Below are 6,000 nucleotides of genomic sequence, written 5' to 3' on the forward strand. Positions count from 1 at the left end.
CACAACACCTGTTCATTCATCCAGCAAAGTCCAGGAGCTATATAATCTAACTCTAACTTGTGGGACGTTATCAGTTCATATTATGATAACATTTAAATACATAATTACACCTCATTATGATAAATAAATGCATTATTTCACTACTCTTCAGACTCTTTGTCAGAAAGTCCAAAGACGATGGGAAAATTCTCGGCATACAAAAAAGCACAAAACGATACAACATTTTAATAATATCAATAATTTTATCAGTTCATCCACTGCACATGTGTCCGGTTCTCAAAACATTACCAACAAGTTTACAGTCTCACTGTTTATAAAGTGTATATCACCACACTGTAACATCACACCTATGTGTGACTGTATATACGTATATAGTAATATTGATGATCAACTGGATCATACACTCAATACCGGTATGGTAATGATGCATTAGTAAGATGGTATTAGTACAAACATCTCACAAACTCTGAAGATTGAGAACAGTAAGAAGACACATGTTCACGAAATTATGAACCACATTAATAATACGTACCAAAATGTCCGAGGGAACTGTGGACCCACAATAAATTCAAAATTAGAAAGTGAGGCGAAATAACGAGGGCTACAGGTGCGCGTGATATGCAGCATACAGGGGCAGCATCTGCTCCCGTGATGCCTACAATTTTAATATGTATCCGTCAGTCATGTATATCTGATAACAAGAATCTCTTTGAAAAGCTATTCTTGAGTCTTCTGATATGACTCTAGTTACTGGAAGAGATTGATGAAGACACCACGGTGAACCATTCATTTGTGATATTAGGAGGGATGTACAGCTATGCGGGATGTTGTTGGGATAATACCTCTCAATGTTCATTGGATTAAGTATGGAAGAAGCATGATGGGGTATGAATAAATACAGTGGCTGAGATTTATTTAAAAATTTGAAGTCGGGTTAAATCTGAAAACATAAGTATATTTTTGCAACATGATAAAATGCAAGGTTATGCAGAAAAAATGTCTGAAATAGGGAAACAAACATCTAATTGCGATAATAAGGAACCCCAAAATACCAAATTGTATCATTTTTCAGTATACAATAAAAGCGTAACAGTTATGCTCCTATTCTGGCAGTCTAAAGCATTGATTAAAAAAACATGGTTTGAACACACAACATATGTTTGGATACATGATGGGAAAGGTAATTTAAAAACACCCATCCCATCTGTTAGCAACTGGAAAGTGTTTCATTTGGGTGAATAGTGGTCTAATTTGCAGTGCAGCTGTTTCATGAGTGAGTTAGAATATTAGGAAGGCGCCAATCTACCTGGCTATTTGCCATAGAGTGGAAAATTTCTTTCAGCTTCGATAGATTTTTTTGATTACATTTATTTACTATGTATACCTGCAGTCCGTCTATCTGCGATCTGGAAACGGCTAGCGCTCTTTTGTATGGAACCGCGTTGCGTCAGGAAGTCAGACAGATTACGAAACCGTCAGAATATTCAGCAAATTAACCGCCATGACCTCAGATTACGGGCAACTACAACATAAACAAAACATTTTAATACAATTAGCACTATGAAATTTTGTTTTTTTGAATCCTGATACGTATCACTCCAGCCAACTAACTCATAATCATCCAGAGTCTGGCATGTAAAGATTAATATCGGGAACTGTGTCCATTATCAGAGGGAAATTCTTCTTCTCTGGGGTTCTCCACACTTGTCAGGGGGGAATCTCGTCTCGTCTCTATATCTTGTCGGCTTGAGGTACGGGATCGGGAAAGTCACTTAAGCTCTACAGTCAAACAGACGCACACAACGAAATACGTATCAACTCTCGTCTTTAGTCGGTCAGTCGAGTACTCTATAAGACACAGCGCCCTGGGGGAAAAGTCCCCAAGACTATCACAAGGCTGACCCAAGACTGCGTCTCTCGTGGTGTTCTCGCCAAGACCAACTAAAACTCCTTTATTCACTTTCAAAACCTTAACCAATTACAAAGAAGTTAAAAGACTCAACTTGCACAATCAAACTAAGTACACGTCATATCTTTTGATTAATCGTTCACTATATTACTAACTGCAAATACCCAACTGTCAGAAATAGTAGTCCGGATAGCGACGGTTGTATCGTAATTAGTTCCAAATCAAGTCAAGTTCCGTCCAGAACCTCGCATGAGCCTAAATGATGACAGATATAACACAGCCATTCAGTAGTAATCAGCTAACCAAGTCGGTCAACAAATACGCGATAACTAATTCATAACACCATCTTCTAGTTTTCATAGGAAAAAACGGCGCGTGCCAACATGCTGACATCGCTAACAAATCTTGTCAAAAAGGCGTCGTTCATGTTAACGTAGTCGATCGAAAAACCTTGTATATTTCTGATTCTTGGGGGTTCATAAAAATTCAAGTCAAATATACAACAATAAATGACTTTATTTATATGATTTTTCAGCACTGAATAGCGTAAATTGTCATTTCAAAATGTCGCCATTTGCATTTATGATCGAAAAGAGCATAAAATAGCCCAATTTAACATTAATAAAATGCGGCGTGACAAATAACAAATCAGTCCACCGATTTTTAATGATACGTTTTGATCATACATTGTCAAAATCGAAGACCAATACTGGTTTCGCGCCAATAAGAAAGGTAAATAATTCCTTTCAATTAATGTTTTCAAAATGTAACTCAAATATACAAGCTATATTAACAGCTTAAAGCCACTCTTTGCCAATCGTATCAACAACGTTTTGTTTGATCATCAGAGGGGATTAGAAATTTTTTTGAACTTGAAAAAATACAAACATTTCCACGACTTTCCACTATAAATGATTGATAGCACACTAAGAAAGAATGCACGAAAGTTGCCTTTTATCTTTTCCATGTCTGTGATGAAACAAAAACTAAACAAAAATACACCAGCTGGTTTTGTCAATGAGTCTCCCATGCAAGTACTGACCACGCCCGATTGAGCTTAACCTTAGACATTGGTCGATCAGCTAACTACACTGCTACACGACTAAATTGAGTTTTTCTCGAATTGGCGGCTATTTCATGTTTGTCAATGTTTTAAAATTGATATTGTTTGCACAAGTAACTTCTTGAATTGACCTTTGACCTCTACATGCTTCGAGAGGCAGTACGATAATTTAACGGCAATTTACGAAAAAAATATTCACATTTTCGAACTTTTAACTATGGATCCCGTAAATATAATATCATAGGTCACATTCCGAACTGAATCTACCAACTTTGCAAACGCTTTGCACAACTTTGTTAGCAGTTTTTCTTCCATTATTCAGTTCGCTGTTGAAATAGTCTGCCTGTATACGGGGCATTTGTTAGACATTTAGTTAATGTTTACAAAATTTAACTGCAGGGTTGACATGACAATGACTTAGGTCAAATATACGAGCACCTCTGCCAACTTTTCAATCGCTTTTTACAACTTTGCAAGCTTGTTTTTCAACATTGTACAGTCACCTCATGTGACGATCTGCTAATATAGACTGTTTTCCTCTTCTTTTTATTCATTTTTCCGACTTTATAACCGCGGGGTTTGATATGCAAACAACTTAGGTCAAATATACAAATACATCTATCAACTTTGCAATCACTTTGCACAACTTTGCACGGTGTATTAACAGCTTAAAGCCACTCTTTGCCAACCGTATCAACAACGTGTTGTTTGATCATCAGAGGGGATTAGAAATTTTTTTGAACTTGAAAAAATACAAAAATTTCCACGACTTTCCACTATAAATGATTGATAGCACACTAAGAAAGAATGCACGAAAGTTGCCTTTTATCTTTTCCATGTCTGTGATGAAACAAAAACTAAACAAAAATCCACCAGCTGGTTTTGTCAATGAGTCTCCCATGCAAGTACTGACCACGCCCGATTGAGCTTAACCTTAGACATTGGTCGATCACCTAACTACACTGCTACACGACTAAATTGAGTTTTACTCGAATTGGCGGCTATTTCATGTTTGTCAATGTTTTAAAATTGATATTGTTTGCACAAGTAACTTCTTGAATTGACCTTTGACCTCTACATGCTTCGAGAGGCAGTACGATAATTTAACGGCAATTTACGAAAAAAATATTCACATTTTCGAACTTTTAACTATGGATCCCGTAAATATAATATCATAGGTCACATTCCGAACTGAATCTACCAACTTTGCAAACGCTTTGCACAACTTTGTTAGCAGTTTTTCTTCCATTATTCAGTTCGCTGTTGAAATAGTCTGCATGTATACGGGGCATTTGTTAGACATTTAGTTAATGTTTACAAAATTTAACTGCAGGGTTGGCATGACAATGACTTAGGTCAAATATACGAGCACCTCTGCCAACTTTTCAATCGCTTTTTACAACTTTGCAAGCTTGTTTTTCAACATTGTACAGTCACCTCATGTGACGATCTGCTAATATAGACTGTTTTCCTCTTCTTTTTATTCATTTTTCCGACTTTACAACCGCGGGGTTTGATATGTCAACAACCCAGCTCAAATATACATCTAACAACTTTGCAATCACATTGCACGGTGTATTAACAGTTTAAAGCCACTCTTTGCCGACCGTATCAACAACGTGTTGTTTGATCATTACAGGAGATTTGAACAGTTTTTTGATCTTGAAAAAATACTAACATTTCTACGACTTTCTACTATAAAAGATTGATATCACACTAAGAAACAATGCACGAAAATTGCCTTTTATCTTTTCCATGTCTGTGATGAAACAAAAACTAAACAACAATCTACCAGCTGGTTTTGTCAATGGGTCTCCCATGCAAGTACTAACCACGCCCGATTGAGCTTAACCTTAGACATCGGTCCATCAGCTAACTACAATGCTGCACGACTGAATTGAGTTTTACCCGAATTGGCGGCTATTTCATGTTTGTCAATGTTTTAAAATTGATATCGTTTGCACGAATAACTTCTTGAATTGACCTTTGACCTCTACATGCTTCGAGAGACAGTACAATAATTTAACGGCAATTTACGAAAGATTTATTCACATTTTCGAACTTCTAACTATGGGGCCCGTTAATATAATATCATAGGTCACATTCCCAACTGAATTTACCAACTGCGGGGTTGGCATGACAATGACTTAGGTCAAATATACGAGCACTTCCTCCAACTTTTCAATCGTTTTTCACAACTTTGCAAGCTTGTTTTTCAATATTGTACAGTCAGCTCATGTGACGATCTGCTAATATAGACTGTTTTCTTCTTCTTTTTATTCATTTTTTCGACTTTACAACTGCGGGGTTTGATATGTCAACAACCCAGCTCAAATATACAATTACTCCTATCAACTTTGCAATCACATTGCACGGTGTATTAACAGCTTAAAACCACTCTTTGCCGATCGTATCAACAACGTGTTGTTTGATCATCAGAGGGGATTTGAAAACTGTTTTGAACTTGAAAAAATACAAAAATGTCCACGACTTTCTAGTATAATGATTGATATCCCAGTAAGAAAGAATGTACGAAAGTTGCCTTTTATCGTTACCATGTCTGTGATGAAACAAAAACTAAACTAAAATCCACCAGCTGGTTTTGTCAATGGGTCGCCCATGCAAGTACTAACCACGCCCGATTGAGCTTAATCTTAGACATCGGTCCATCACCTAACTAAACTGCTGCAAGACTAAATTGAGTTTTACCCGAATTGGCGGCTATTTCATGTTTGTCAATGTTTTAAAATTGATATCGTTTGCACGAGTAACTTCTTGAATTGACCTTTGACCTCTACATGCTTTGAGAGACAGTACGATAATTTAACGGCAATTTACGAAAGATTTATTCACATTTTCAAACTTTTAACTATGGGTCCCGTTAATATAATATCATAGGTCACATTCCCAACTCAATCTTCCAACTTTGCAATCGCTTTGCACAACATTGTAAGCAGTTTGTCTTCCATTTTTCAGTGCGCTGTTGAGATAGTATGTATGTATACAGGGTATTTTTTAGACATTTATT

The sequence above is a fragment of the Saccoglossus kowalevskii genome, chromosome 16 (assembly GCF_978046115.1).
Source record: "Saccoglossus kowalevskii chromosome 16, keSacKowa6.1, whole genome shotgun sequence".
NCBI lineage: Eukaryota > Metazoa > Hemichordata > Enteropneusta > Harrimaniidae > Saccoglossus > Saccoglossus kowalevskii.